Below are 16,219 nucleotides of genomic sequence, written 5' to 3'. Positions count from 1 at the left end.
ACTTTGTATTGTGCATTTGAGGTGTTGTACCCACAAAGGGATCCCTGTTTGGTGTATTTGGGGGTGTTACTGTACTTTGTATTGTGCATTTGGGGTGTTGTACCCATAAAGAGATCCCTGTTTGGTGGATTTGGGGGGGTTACTGTACTTTGTGTTGTGGATTTGGGGTGGTGTTTTACTTTGAGTTGTGGATTTGGGGTGTTGTTATGTCCATAAATGTATCCCTGTTTTGTGGATTTGGGGTGTTGTTGTACCCATAAAGATATCCCTGTTTTGTGGGTTAGCCCCATACAGGTATCCCTGTTTGGTGGGTTTAGGGATGTTAATTGTGCTTTGTGTTGTGGATTTGGGGTGTTATTGTGCCCATAAAGGCATCACTGTATATTGTGGATTTGGAATGTTTATTGTACTTCGTTGTACAAAGTACAATAACACTGTTGGGGTGTGAGTATAATAGCAAAAAATGACAGCAGAGGTTTGAGGAAATTAACAAAACTTTACTTAAAAGAAGTCTCAAAAACTGAAGCAAAACAATATGAATGGCATAGTACAAAATCCTGATAGCAGCATGCATACATTACCATGAGGGCAGCACGGAGAGCAGGATTCAATGAATGCTCCCAAGACCCAGTAGATCCACCAGGCAATTATACCTTTCTAATTAATTAATGCAATCACCTGGTCTACTTAGCTCATTACCATGGTCTACACCTGTCTGCTCACTAGATTCTCATCCAGTCACAACTTAGTACCTGGACAAACACCTACATTCACAGTGATGAAGGTATCCCTGTTTGGTAGATTTGGGGTGTTATTGTACTTTGCTCAATGGCTACCATCAGTGGTGTAGTGCTTGGAGCACTGCACTATGGCTGCATCCGCACTGCAGAAATAATCCACTTTGACACCACTGTAACTGCCACGGCTCAGTGCTATGTTATTTTGGGAACTGTAGTTTTGGGGGACATCTAGCCATCTCTCTCAGAGTGCACCAACAGACTACGATTCCCAGATTTCCATAGCAGCGAGCCATGGCAGTTAAAGTGTCAGACTGGATTATTTCTGCAGTGCGGATGCATCCTCAGTATGACCCTGGAGACAAGGTGACTGGATGCCATCCTTTTCCATGACATGCCCTACATTTCAACCTTCTGTCCAGAAGGAATTTCAAAGTGTCCTCCATTTTGAGCATGACTGAGAAGCTTGACTTTATATTTGTGTGAGTGTTTTAAGATTTTATTTTGCCATGCCCTACATTTTTTTCTTGAAGGTCCTACATTTTTGTGGTGACTAGTCCTCCTTGATGGCTAGGACATCTGGTCATGCTGCCCTGGAGACCAGGGTTCAAATCCCCACTCAGCCATGGGAAACCACTGGGTGACTTTGGGAGAGTCACATTCTCTCAGCCTCAGAGGGAAGCAGTGACAAAAAAAACCCTTTTGAACAAATCTTGCCAAGAAGAAAAACCTGTGCATTAGGGTCACCATAAGTCAGAAATGACTTGAAGGCACACAACAACAACAACATGGCCAGCTGGATATGTCTTCTCCACAAAGTGTGGGCTAGGATGTTACATTATAGGACAGCATCTGCAAGACTTGTAATAGCTCAGAAATAGAGAGAGAGTTCAATCCCTTCTAATCAAGAATGGCTAATAAAATTGCTGGAAATGGCAGAATTGAACAAATTGACATGTTGAATAAAATAGGAAAGTCTAGGAAGATTTGTAGAAACTTGGGATCCAGTAATGAAAATTTTAACTATCAAGTGGGGAATAATGTCAGTTATTGGTTTTAATGGTTAACGAGATTTAATATTGGACTGGTATATTTGGGGGAAACAGGTTTGGTCGAATCATTAACGATAGAATCAAGAAGGTTAACAAGAGAAGAAAAGGACAGAGAGAAAAGTATACTATTATACTAAGCACAGTTAGATTAGGAAGAACAGGACTAACAGCATGTATTAAAAAATGTGAAAATCACCTTCAAAATGAATGTTTGTTCATCTATTATATTATTTGTCTTAGTTCTAAGTTTAGAATGATTATTTTTGAATAATATGTTATATGTAACATTAAAAAAACCAACAAAGTGTGGATGTTTTGGATTGTTATTGTTGTGTGTCTTCAAGCCACTTTATGGTGACCCAAAGGCAAGCCTATCACAGGGTTTTCTTTGCAAGAGAGGTTTTAACCAGTGCTTCCCTCTGAGGCTGAGAGAGTGTGATGTGCGTAATGTCACCCAGTGGGTTTCCATGGCTGAGTGGCAGAATTTGAACCCTGCTCTCCAGAGTACAAGGCTCAAATCTACACCAAGCTGCCTCTGTTGGGTGGTTTGTTATCAGCTCCTTATTGTATGGGAAGAAACGTTGCAAGTAGAGAAAAAAGGGAAGTTGAGGGCAGGTTGCAAAACCTTAGCTGAACATTACCTCCCTTTCAATAATATACATTGGGTGAGGGGCAGATTGAAAGCAGGGTGATGATTAAAACGATATTATTTGTAGGTTTTGGGGTTTTGTTGCAAATATCTCATTACTATCCACTTCCTGGAATTCAGTATTAGTGTCTCTTTTCGGAACCAGACTATCAAAATCCTGAGAGAGGAGATGATCTCACCATGGCTCATAGATTTGTATGGTGGCTATAGAGACCAAACTGAATATTTACATTTTCCAAGACATTTACTGGAGAACTGCCCACCGCATCTGAGGAAGTAGACTGATGTCTATGAAAGCTCATGCTGCCAGTTTCTTTCTTTCGGTAATTTTAGTCTCAAAGGTGCTACAAGATCTCTCTGCGTACTGATTCTACAGACTAACATGGCTATATCTTTGAATTCTACCACCCCATTATATTGTTCCTGTTGTTGATTTGTGTGTGTGTCTGTTGTTGTTTTAGCAGACTGGGTGGTTGGATTGATTTTGGTTGATTTGGGATCTACTGCAAGTTCTTTTATTTGGTTGTAGGAACCGGTGTGAGAATGAGGGTGATGGAAAACTTTCTGAATAAACAAGATTTGGAATGTGTTTGTTGTTGTTGTGTGCCTTCAAGTTTTTTCCGACTTATGGAGACCCTAATGCAAACCTATTATGGGGTTTTCTTGGCACGTTGGTTTGCCATTGCCATCCTTTGAGGCTGAGAGCATGTGCCTTGCCCAAAGTCACCCAGTGGGTTTACATGGCTGAGCGAGAATTCAAACCCTGGCCTCCAAAGTCATAGTCCAGTGCTCAAACCACTACACCACACTGGCTTTGTGGTAGGAGTTGTAGGTCGAAGAAAATTTGGAGGGCCATAGTTGACTACCCTGCCTTAAAGTGTGCAAATTATGATTAATGTTGTGGTTTATGCTGGCACTTCTGCATAATAGTGTATTTTGAAAAGTGTATTAATGTATGCTGTTCTATTTCCTAATATCATTGTTATTATTGCAGCTCAAACCATTACGCCATGCTGGCTCTCTATTGGAACTTGTAATTAATGTCTTTCCCTTCCACCTTTCCCTTCTCTCCTTCTGCCTCCTGCTTTCAAGTGAATTTAGTTTCAAGATTTTGTTAATACAGATTTTGTAACTAAACCTTGCTTAAGAACCTAAATAGAAAATGTATGGAAGGAGGAAGGTAGAAGGATCACTAAGGTCCAAAACGCACAGCACAATAATCCAGTTTGAGTCCACTTTAACTGTCCTTGCTCAATGCTAGGGAATTCTGGGTACTGTTGTTTTGTGAGACATGGGGTATGTGTTTCAGATTATGTTTTTCACTTTTATATGTTTTAATCTTAATATTATATTGTTTTAACTATGTTATTTTTAATTGTTTTTTTAATTGTTTTAAAGAGATTTTATCTTGTGAGCCATCTTGGGTCCCTTTTTGGGAGAAAAGTGGCATAAAAATGAAATAAATAAATAAACAAACAAACAAGTCACCTATTGATTTATAGCCACTTCATGAATTTCATGGGGTTTTCCTAGGCAAGGAATATTCAAATATGGTGGTTTTGCCAGTTTCTTCCTCTGAAATATAGCCTACAGCAGCTGGTGTTTGTTAGTGGTCTCCCAACAGACCAAGCCTGACCCTGCTTGGCTTCCAAGTTCAGATGGGATCTGGTGCCTTTAGAGTTTGAAAAAGATTTTGAACACTCACTTCTCTACCCGTGGTTTTGCCAGTTCTGCAGAGCTTCCTGCCACAGAAATTTGCAAAAGACTGCGTGAGTTGTAGCAGCCCTCTTGCAAAATAGAAAAACCGCAGTGTTGACTTCAACACCTAGTGAATTGGAAAAAGCTGTATAAAAAGAATAATCTAATTCTCATGTTATAAAGAAGAATAAAAATGGACAGCCCCTTTGCCTAAAGGTATAAAAGAGGTTCCCTTTATTGCACAGCACAATATTTATTGAATTCAAAAGAACAGTTATTTGAGTGATCTAGTGCCCCTGCTGCATGCCACCCCACATACCCCTCCAGCAAGCCAATGTGTGACTTTTCACATGTTTGTACAGTATTTTGCAAAGTGTCCTGTGATTATGAGCCCTTTTGAAGAGCATGTTAGGAATGAATCATGTTTTCCTTTTCTTTTGGAAAAGTACACGATGAAGGTACAGAAAAATACTCAGAGAAAGGTCTCTCTCACAGATACACACACAAAATGGTATCCTAAAGAGAAAAAAAAATGAAATTCATATTAGAGCAATATCTTTATTAGGTCAACTCAGATGTTTCAAAATAAGACAAAATGAAATAAGCCTCTGCTAACTTTCATTTTCTACAGCAATTTATCATTTTGCCTGATGAAGAGCTGTGGAGAATGTGGAAGTTTGTACCTGTACAGCTTTATACAATATTTGAATTGGCCTAGTAAAGCAATTGCCCAATAGGGATTTCAGAATTAGCTGAAGGGTATAGGGCAGTGGTGGTGAACCTATGGGCACATGCACCATCACCACAGCTCAGAGTTCACCAGAGTTTGTTACTACAAAGCCAGAGGGACATGGCACTTTGCAATTAATAAGTGGGTTTTGAGTTGCAGTTTGGGCACTCGGCCTCTAAAATGTTCACCATCACTGGTATAGGGGTTTGAGTGTTGGACTAGAACTTTGGGAGACCTGGGCTCAAATTTCATTTCAGCCATTGAAATGCACAAATCATGCTGTTTCAGCCTCGGAGGAAGGCAATAGCAAACCTCCTTTGAACAAATCTTGTCAAGAAAACCCCATGATAGGATTGCCTTGGGTTTGCTATAAGTCCAAAATGACTTACTGTGGAATACAACAAAGAAGAGGTATGTCTACTTTAAAAAACAAAACAAAACAAAACCTTTCTGATCCAGTGTAACATTGAAATATAGGAAACTGTTTATGTAACCCTCTCTTGCTTCAGTTAAGTAAGGAGAAAGAAGGTACAAGTAAGTGAAGAAGGTAGAGTGATGGGATAGAAAAAGATAGAGAAGAAGGGAATTAGGAGAGAAATGGGATAAGAAAAAAGTTCAAGTAGAAATTAAGAGAGATCAAGATAGAAAATGGAAGGAAGAGTAAAGGGAGAGTCAAGAGAGGGATGGACAAAGAGAGGTAAAGGGAGATAGGAAAATTACAAAGTTGAATAGATAATCAGTGGAATTAAACAATAGAAATGCTTATTTTTATAGAGTTGGTTGTGTATGTGATGTTTATATCAGCTATGTATGTGTTTGTTATTTTGTAGTCAGTATATTTTTGTTGGTGGACTACTTATATTGCTTTACACACACACACACACACACACACACACACACACACACACAGGGTATGTTCAATAAATATACTATTTTAAAAAGGAAGAACTATAGGAAGCTGCTGTAGTCCAGATCAGGTTGTTTATCTGCCTAGCCAGCATTATTTACCCTTATAGGTAGCAGGTCTCAAGAGTCTTAGACTGAGGTCTCTCATTTCATCTACAGTTTGATCCTTTCCTTTAAAAAAGAAAAAGAAAAGGATTGGGCTCTTCAGGCCTAGTTGTACATAAAGTGTGTGCTCTACCACAGATCTACAGGGAGGCTTCCTGAATGTATGGTCCAGAAATCTAGTCCTTTTGTTGTTAATTGCTGTCAAGTTAGTTTTGACTTATAGTGACCCTATGAATGAGAGACCTCAAGAGATGGTCTTACTAACAGCCCTGCTATGGTTTTGCAAACTCCAGGGCCGTGGGTTTCTTGAGTGACCACCTGTAATGTAATATTTTGCTCTTCCTACTGACTCCCACTTTACAAAGAATTATAATCTTTTCTAGGCCTGTCATCTCATAGTATGGCCAAAGTTTAATAGCCTCAGTTTGGTCATTTTGGTTCCTAGGGTGGCTTCAGGGAAGATTTGCTCTGGGGTCCAATTATTGGTCACTTTTGCGGGATACAGACGGGCAAAAAGGGGTGTGTTCATAACGTCATGAAGGTATAGCCTTCAGACGGCCCTTACCTGAATGCCGCCATGAACACGCTGCCCGCACGCCCCAAGCAGGAAGAAGCGGCATTAAAAAGGTGCTGCTTTTCCCCGCTTCTTTTCTATATAGTGCGCAGCTGCGTATCTCCGTCAGTAAGCTGCTGCACCGGTACGCCAGTATTGCTACGCCGCTAATTTAAGTTGCCCATTTAAAAGCTCCGTGTCTGCTGCGTCGCATAATGAGTCGGGGTCCTGGAACATGCGCAGTTTGCAGTCAGGCTTTAATTGCAGCGTCAGCTGCCATGCAGGTGTGGAAGCTGCAGCACAGCTGCAGCGCATTTTAAGACTCGTAACCCTAACCCTAACCCTAGAGCTGCATGTACGCATGCGCTGCTAGAATCGTGGAAAGTTTGGAATTTAAAGTGCACCCCTACACACATTCCTGCGCCATTTTAACCTAACAATAAAAAAACGCTAAAACTTTAAATATTTACATATGTACAAGGGAGGTGATGGGGGATGGCAGGGGGACAGCGGTGGCAGCGGCGACAGCTGTGGTTGTGCATTGCAGATTCAGCAAGAGCGCGGGGACCAAAGGAGAGGAGGCATCCATGATGCTGGTGACATTGGCAATGTGCAAGCGGACAAGGATGCCAACACCAGCTGATCACCAGCTGGCAGGAGACCACCTTTGTTCTTGGGCAGGGCGGGGGGAAAAGTTTAAAGGGGCTTGGGTGCTTTAAATGTGCACATATGCTTTCTGCCGCCGGTGCTGAGCGCCGCAAATGCGCAGCTGCGCATCCGCCAGCCGGCAAAAGAAAAAAAAAGCCCCGTTTTTGGCCGCCCGTGAGGAAGCTGCCTCTCTCTTTGCAGCGTCCTCTGAGGCGGCGGTATGGAAACTGCGGGTCAGAAACGGCCCCAGGTGAGGCGTCTTCACTGCCCCCCATGTGGAAGCCCCATACACCTGAGCCACGCCCCCAGGGCGGGCGGTCTGGAGGCTCCGTATTCAGCAGAATACACCTCCAAGACGTCTTCCCCTGCCCGTCTGTATCCCGCCTTTGTCAGTCTTTACTATTCATAGAACTTTCCTTCAACATGACATTTGGAGTGTGTTGATTCTGACAACTTCCTTTTCTATCCAGCTTTCACAACCATAGATAGAAATCAGAAATATGGTGGCATGAATGAGCCAGTACTTGATATTTAACTGTATAACTTTACGCTTCAGTTCCTTCATAGCTGCCCTTTCAAGTTCTAGTCTTCTGGTTTCTTGACTGTAGTCTTCATTTTGATTAATGGCTCCACCATGGTAAAGAAAGTCTTTTGACTATTTCAATGTCTTCATTGAAATCCTGTAGTGTAACATATATGACAGGTGCTTGACAACTTTGTTGTTTTTATACTATGGGCATGAAGCAAAATAGCATGCATTTGTGTCTATGTGGAGAGGAGAAGGAAGTGTTGGAACTTAAAGTTTCTCATGGTTGGGAAAATATTTAAAATATAGAAGCTATAACTGTTAGGAGTTAGCCTTTTTTTAGCAGAGTAACAGAAAAGCATGCCATAGTTTGATGATGCTTCTCTGGGAACTGAAACTGACTCAAAAACAAGTAAGACAGTCATTTCAGGTTACAAACTTAGAAAAGTTTACTAACCGCTTTACATTTGCATATGCATGTGGAGAGCATCCATCCTAACTAATGAAAAGATTAAGTAAAAAAAAGGAACCTAAGTCTAAGTCACCCATTTTGTTGATGAGAGAGAGATCAGAAAAAGGAGAAGAATGGTGAAGAAAGTAAAACAGATAAGTTTGAGAAAGGGCGAGTTTTTATGTTATAATGTTAGGTAGATCCCTGAGTTAAATGATCTACCGTAGTTACTCAATATGTTGTTGTTTAAGACGGCAAGCCTATCACTGGGTTTTCCTGGCAAGATTTGTTCAGAGTGGGTTTGCCTTTTCTTCCTACTGAGGCTGAGAGTGTGTACGTTGCCTAAGGTCACTAAGTGGGTTTCCATGGTTGAGCAGGGATTCGAATCCTGATCTCCAGAGTCCTAGTCCAATGCTCAATCCACTACGCTGCATTGGTTCTCTTTGGTATACTTGATATACCAAAGGTATTTATAACCATGCATTTCAAAGGAAAGGAAGAGCAAATGCGGGAACAGAAACAGAAGAATCTTACATGCAAGAAACACTTTCCTATCTGATCCTCAATAACTCTTAACAGTGAGGGATGGGGAGAAAATGTTGGAATTTTCCAATAGGAAGCTTCTGAACAGTATGTTTCTGAATGATGCTAATGTATACAGTATTCACCATATACACTCGGCTATAAGTTGACCTCATGTATAAGTCAAGGACAAGTTTGGGGGCCAAGATTATGGATTTTGTTATGAACCATGGATAACTCAAAAGAGCAAATAACAAAGAATCTAAAGAAAAACAGTGCCAAAGAATGTAGAAAATTCCAGCAGACATAACTGTGCTGACCCTAAAGGCTGGATGGATGAGAGAGTAGAAGAGGACATTGCTTCCAGGTCAGATTACACTCTTGCCTTTGCAGTGGCTCATTGGTTAAGATGCTGCCTCTGACAAATGCAAGATCAGCATGTTGGCAGTTTGGGACCCAGGCACCACATGAAGGAGTGGGCTCCCTTCACTTGTCCCTGTTTCTGCTAACATTATAAAATCAGTCCCCCGAGGCACCTAATAATAAATCTGCAGGAACTCTTTAAAAAATAGTTCACTCTTTGTTTGCTATTTTTCTGTAACAGTGTTGAGCAACATGTGCTCCCTCTACAAATATTGTAGGATTGCAAATCCTAATTAACTCAAGTTAGCATAGACAGTGGTAAGGGCTACTCAGTGTTTGGAGTTCAGTCCAAGGAAATATGCAGACCCACATTTTCAATCTCTGCTCTCTGGGCATAGTTTGCACCTTTTATAACTGCAGGAAGAGACAAGTTATTTATTGTTCTTGACACAAAAGTGTCATGATGAGGATCACAGCAAGTATTGATTTTAGTTTACTATATGGCTGTTCCAAAAGTATTGCGTCTCTGTTCCTAAACAAGGTTGGTAGTACACTTAAAGCAGTACTTCTCAAATAGTGGGGCGCGAGGCTCCGTAAAGGGGGCTCGTTTGACCTTGGCAAATACTATTTACAGTCGCGCGGGGGGCGCGAAATGTTTTCTTCTTCCTAGGGGCGGCATGACAGAAAATAATTGAGAAGCACTGACTTAAAGATAAGCTCCTTTGTGGGATGGCTGCTATATTTCTTGGATATTTTCTGTGAGGGTATGTGTATTCCCAATCACCATGTACAGATGTGAGAGCTGGACAGGTAAGAAAGTGGATAGAAAGAAAACCAACTCATTTGAGATGTGATGCTGGAGAAGAGTGCTCAGGATACCATGGGCAGTCAAAAAGGCAAACAAATGGGTCTTAGAATAGATCAAGTCTGAACATTTCCTGGAAGCCAAGATGACTAAATTGAAGCTGCCATACTTTGGCCACATCACGACTCACTACAAAAGACAATAATGCTAGGAAAAGGTAGAAGGCAGTAGAAAGAGAGGAAGACCAGATGGCTAGTCTTAATCAAGGAGGCCACAAGCCTCAATCTGTGGTCTCTTCCCTTGTGCAGAAAAGAGGAATTTACAAGAAAAATTAAAGAAGACACAATAGTAAGTTTGCCTAATTTCAGGCAAAATAACTGTACTCAGTTTTTGAAGTTCTTGGAGAAAAGTTCTCACCACCATCACAAACATGTTTGATGAAGATACAAGAAAAAGGTTTCTTAGTAGCCACTGTAAGGCTGTGGAACACCCTCATATCAGCACCTGCGTTGGCCACCTCCTTTTTGCTCTCCTTCTACCAGCCTGCAAATAATAATTTTTATGTAGACAGGATTCTGACCATTCTTATGGAAAGCTTTTTAAATATGCTGAAATTTTAATCTATTCTTTTCTGATACATTTTTAACACTTTTAAACTCACTTTTTAATATGGAAAGTTTATTTAATTGTTTTAAATCCTACAGTTTCCATAATCTAAACATACAGTACAATTCCTGTTCTTCCAGTGACAACCAGTGCACATCTCAGAAGCTCTTTTGCTTAGCCAATTAAATCTTAATATTCATTATATTTCTTTAGCTTTTTTATGGTTAAAGGTGATTTTTCAAAATTTTAACAATCTTACTTATTCAGGTAGCCTACTGAATGAATCACCATTGCTCATAACTGTTCCTGTCTATGGAATAACATAACGTAATGTGAACAACTAGGCATCTAGATGTTTTTTTCCAGTCCGGGTTGATTCTAAACAGATAGCTCTTAGCAATCAAGAGATGTGAACTATGTAGTCTTTCTCCCTTTAACAATTTTTTTTCCAGAAAGAAAGAAGTAGGAACAAGCAATGGGAATACATGGGAATGTTATAAATAATGGCATTATCTGTGAACACCCTGCCCCATAATATTCTGTAAATGAAGCAGAGTAATGGCATATTAAAAGACTTGGCTGGAAGCAACCTTTCCTTACATTGCAAAAATGGGCATATCTGCACAGGCGAAATGAATCGGGTTTCTGCCTGCTTTTGCCACGACAGGGACGTAGCCGGGGGGGGGATCTTGGGGTCCGGACCCCCCCTTCTGTTAGAAAAATGAATGGTGTGTGCTGCTGCGCCGCCACACCCAAGCCCCATTATAATGGTGGCACTTAATCTGGACCCCCCCCCTTCCTAAAATCCTGGCTACGTCCCTGGCCACGACCTCTCTTCATGACCCAGGGTCAAGGCCCTAATTCAACTATGAACTGCCTTGACATGAGGCCAGTTCCCTGCCTCAGACTGAATTAAAAATACTTACCTTTCACTGAGGATTTTCCTGAAACATCCAGAGCATTCCAGAGCAACATCAAGTAGCTGTTATACATAGGCTGACCATATTTCCTTCAGACAAAAACAGGACATTGGGATAGCAAAAACGGGATCGGGTTATGTAATATTCCGTATTCACGAAAAAGTAAGAAGATAGCAAACATTTTATTACATAAACATATTGAGCTAACAGTTATTCTTCAGTGACCGAACTCATTCAAAAATGTAGGCAGACTTAGAGGGGGACTGTATTTCACCACCATCATGTCATGAATATTTCTCTGATGAAGTAATCTTATGCAGCAAATTTCAGTCTTTCAACACCTTTTCATAAAACTTCTCACCCTCCATGGCAATTTTTTTTGCCGCTGTTGGTATGGGTCACTGCCGCTGAGGTCAAAACAAGGTGTCCAGCCATGTGATTGATGCTGAGCGCCTCATTTCTGATCTCAGAGGGAGCAACTCACACCAGCAATGGTGATGCTTGGAGACACAGAGCAACATGTGTGTAAACAGCCACCTGATGTCACTCTTGAATGTAAAGGTAACAGGAATTCAGGGCATCTCCGGGGCCAGAATACTCCAGGAGCAGCCTGGAGTATTCTGGCCAGGGTAGACCTGCCTATTATTCCAAAATGGTTTCTCACTAAACCTGTGATATATGTTGTATGTTTCTTTAGGTCTTCCATCCTCTCTCTTCAATTCACCTGTTCTGTGTTATTGTGTTCCTATAAATCATTATGTGATCTTGGGAGTTGTTTGGTAAGAGACTGACTTTGTGTGTGTGAGTATTCTGAAGCTCCAGCATTCCAGAAGATACTGTCTTTCTAGAAAATTGATATATCAGTACAATATACCGGTAACAGACAAAATGTTTTACATTTTGGTGCCTAATTGGTGTTGGTTCCGAAAGGGTTCCTTAAACAACCATTATTTTCACATGTATGTCATGTTTCCATACTTCCTAAGTACCCCCACCCCCGCAACTCAAGAATAGCATACAAAAACAAAGCTACACTCAAGGCACATTACATCAAACAATGTAGTACTGGTGCATTTCAGAACATAACAGAGCATCTAAATAAAAATTCATTTTCTGTTTATATTAACATCCATAAATTAATGCATTACAAAATATACAGTTTCAACTGATAAGAGTTTTAAATTGTTGAAATGTGAGAGTCAGATGTGACGAAACCTTTCAGTGAAGCCTGATATGAACAAATCAGAACCTACATTAGATTCACAAAAGTGGCAGATACAAAACAAATAAATGAATAGTAAAACAAGATAATATAGCATAAATTGATTTGATTGATGATATAAGAATTGCTATACATCCTTCAGGTTATTTCTTCTTATAGCCCATTTCCAACTCAAGGATACAAACCTCATCTGACAGACTTGAAAGCAGAAGCTCTTTTTCCTGAACAAGCAGAGATTATGGACAAATTACACACTATATTCTAAAGAAAAGACTGAGTGCATGCAGATAGTTTTCCTTGGTCTATAATCTCCTCTCTAATGGAATGACATGTATTGAAGGGGTTTATGCATTTGGGCTTATTTAAATATGTTTTTACCTGCCCAAACGTCGTGGGTGTACTCTGACAAGGAACAATGTGTCATATAAACTGATACACTGAGTTAACACATGGCCCATCTATACATAGTCTATACATATACATATTTGTCCCACTGGTAGAGCTCCAGGATTTTAGGCAGAGTTTTCCCCATCACCTGTTTACATGATCCTTTTAATTGAGATTCTGTGTTTTAACCTGGGCATTCTGCATGCAAAACATGTCTTTGGACCCTGGTTTCCTTTACATGGCAGCTTAAAATGTGGTAATCTTTGCAAGGTGTCCCCGGTTTCTCCTGTTGTTGGTAAACAACCAGCCCTCATCTCCACGGATTCCTTATCCATGGATTCAGCATCCGCAGCTTGAAACATTTTTAAAAAAAATATAATTCCAAAAGTAAATCTTGTGTTTTTTGCCATTATATAAGTAGAAGATCTTACTATGCCAGTGTATTTAGCGGGGACTTGAGAATCCATGGATTTTGGTATCCACAGGAACCAAACCCCAGCAAATACCAAGGACCCATGATATTTTAAAATCATTTTTATTTCTTAAATTTAAGGCCGCCTTTCCCTCCAGAAATGGACCAAGGTGGCTCACAAATAAAAACATTTTAAAGACTTTACAGTAAAAACAAATTAAAAACATCAAATACAAAGAAGCCCATATAACAAAGTCATATAAAAGTCACCTGTATCAGTAATCCTCTCTAGCCAAATGCATGTCAGAGGAGAGAAGCTGCAAAGCAATGTGTTAAAAGACCCAATGTTGCTTATATTGTGTGAGTGGAACGGCTGTTTAGTATATAACATAAGCCAGATATAAAGATACTGGCTTTATAAGAGGATCCCAACGCTGGCTTGCCGGCATCTCTCTCTCCTCACCCCACAAAACCTGCATCAAGATAGATGCATTAGGCCACAGTAGAGGATTTGCAAAGTTTAGGAAGGAGACACCCTCTGGAAAACGGATGCGAACAGTTAACTTAACCCTTGATCCGGAAACGTCATGAAGGGGTGTGGGAGGGATCCTGTTTAGCAATTGGAGGAAAAGCATTAACCTTTTAAGGGTTAAACCACCCTATGTGAAACTTGTGATTAGAGAGGTGATAAACATCTTGAAATAAGCAGGTTGTGTGCTTAGTTCACAAGCTGTGAGCAAACTGGAAATTTCTTTGAATACCTAGTTTTTATCCTGAGGAGGTAATTTTTTATTATCCATCAACCTGGATTTAACAAGAGAGTAAGAAGTAAATAAATTTGGAGTAGGTTATAATTGTGGAAGATGTTCTAGGATTAGTAGTAGCTGTTTAAATAGCTGTAAAAATTAAGAGGAAACAATGCATAACCCTGTGCTATTTTCCACGATTTGGGTGGCAAAGGAACGATACAAGTGCTAACAAACCCCAGACAAACGGAAAATCTCCAAATTCCATAGCATTGCACAACGCAGCGTTAAAACTGTTGTCAAACTGGATTGCTTTTGCAGTGAGGATGCAGACTATCGAGGGCAGGAGTAGGACAGTGGATACTTAATCCTATTCCAGTTTATATGGTATCTGACTGCTTTAAAAAATGAATAGCATCTTCCATAAGCTGTTTCCTATGGGTAAATTTCTTAATTTTTCTTATGAATGCAAAAGAGCAGTTCCAAAACATTTTAATTTTTCCTAATTTGGTTAAATGCTCTTGAAAATGTGCTTAATGAACCTTTAACATGCTGTTGGTAGGATGAGAAACTGCTTTCCCATTTGTTGGTTTGGCTCAGGAAGGGATTCTGGAGGGAGTCCATTTATTCTTGCCTGTTCTATGAAGTTACACACAGAATGGTAGATCAACTGGAGCAAAATCCCATTCTTGCCAGCTACATGCTCATTGCACTATTAGTGCAGATATGCTCCCGCAACCCAGCATAAAAGTCTGTCTTTATTCATCCTTCCTTCACCAATTTCCAGTGCTGATGCTACTAGAAAAAAATGCAGCTAGACAGAGCATAAGGCAGAAAAGATGGGCAGAGTGGTTTTAAAATATTTGTTAAAAGGAGCTTTGTTAATGAGGTATGCCTGTAGTCCTTCTTCACTTCTTCACTTCAGCAGCAGAAATGTGCCTGCCTGACTGCAAAATAAAACAGTTTGATACCGCTTAACTTCCCATGGCTCAGTGCTATGGAATTCGGGGGTTGTAGTTTGGTGGGGCACCAGAGCATTCTGACAGGGAAAGCTAATTATATCACAAAAGTAAAAATCCCAGAATTCCATAGCATTGAGTCAGGCAGTTAAAAGTGGATGAAACTGCTTTATTTTTGCAGTGGGGCAGCAGCCAATGTTTGTGGCAACATGGGAATGGCAGGAGTTTTGTTCAACATAGGTCCAAAACAATTTGCAGAAATAGTCTAGTTTGAGACTGCTTTAACTCTCCTGGCTCAGTTCTTACTTATTGTGGCACCAGCATTCGGACAGAGAAGACTAAGGCCTGTTACAGACTGCCAAAATAAAGCTACTTCGGGTCCTTTGGAGGTATGTTGTTTAAATGATGCATGCATCCTAAGAATCCGAAGATGCACCAAGCTCACCTAGTCCTTAGGGCTGGAGCATGGCTTTGGTGCGACCTTCAGACTCTTAGGACCCATGCATCATTAAACAGCATCCCTCCAAAAGAGACCGAGCAGCTATTTTTGCAGTCGTAACAGGCCATATATCTGACAGTACTACATTTTCCAAAGTTCTCTAGCATTGAGCAGGGCAGTTAAAGTAGTCCAAACTGGATTACTTCTGCAGTGTGTTGTGGACCATAGTTTGACAAGTATTGCACTCTTTTGTTTTTCCAGACTTTCCGCGGACTCTTAGTTTAAAGTAAATTAAGCTTTCTGTTTAAGAATTGCGCAAAGGTTTCAACCTGTCGTCATTAACAGTAAGGAACTTGAGCCCTTGAGATATAGTTTATGGATACTACATCCTCTTTTAAACATTTCGTGTACTGCCTGTCACACTAATGAAATAATGCGTGTAGATTTTGCTTCCTGTATTTTGAACATTGTTATATGTTTTGATTTTAGCTGTGGCTTGTGAAACTGTTTGTCTAGTACAGCCACATTAATCATTAGACTGCATCTGCACTGCAAAAATAATGCAGTTTGACACAGCTTTAACTGCCAGGGCTCAGTGCTATGGAATCCTGCAATTTGTAGTTTGCTATGGCATTAGAGCTCATGACAAGAAGGCTAAATATCTCTACAAAACTACAAATCCCAGAATCCATAGGATGGAACATAGCATTTAATATGGTGTCAAACTGCATTATTTCTGCAGGGCAGATGCACCATTACTCATATTTTGAATTATTTTTCCAG

The 16,219-nt window shown here is 40.3% G+C and overlaps 1 protein-coding gene across 2 annotated transcripts in view; it reads left to right on the top strand.

Annotated features, from left to right (window-relative positions):
• The window catches only part of LOC121933286 (amyloid beta precursor protein binding family B member 1 interacting protein), a 72,388-nt gene that overhangs the window by 528 nt on the left and 55,641 nt on the right, over nucleotides 1–16,219 (top strand). The window contains exon 1 of one of the 2 annotated variants that reach the window (XM_042472779.1): nucleotides 15,762–15,780. The exons of the other annotated variant lie outside the window; for it this stretch is intronic. The gene's annotated coding sequence lies outside the window, so the exon portion shown is untranslated. Of the gene's footprint in view, nucleotides 1–15,761; nucleotides 15,781–16,219 lie in introns of those variants that run through there. 2 annotated transcript variants of the gene reach the window in all.

This window comes from Sceloporus undulatus, chromosome 6 (genome assembly GCF_019175285.1).
Source record: "Sceloporus undulatus isolate JIND9_A2432 ecotype Alabama chromosome 6, SceUnd_v1.1, whole genome shotgun sequence".
NCBI lineage: Eukaryota > Metazoa > Chordata > Lepidosauria > Squamata > Phrynosomatidae > Sceloporus > Sceloporus undulatus.
Note: the sequence above shows the minus strand (reverse complement) of the source record. Positions and strands in the feature narration are given on the sequence as shown.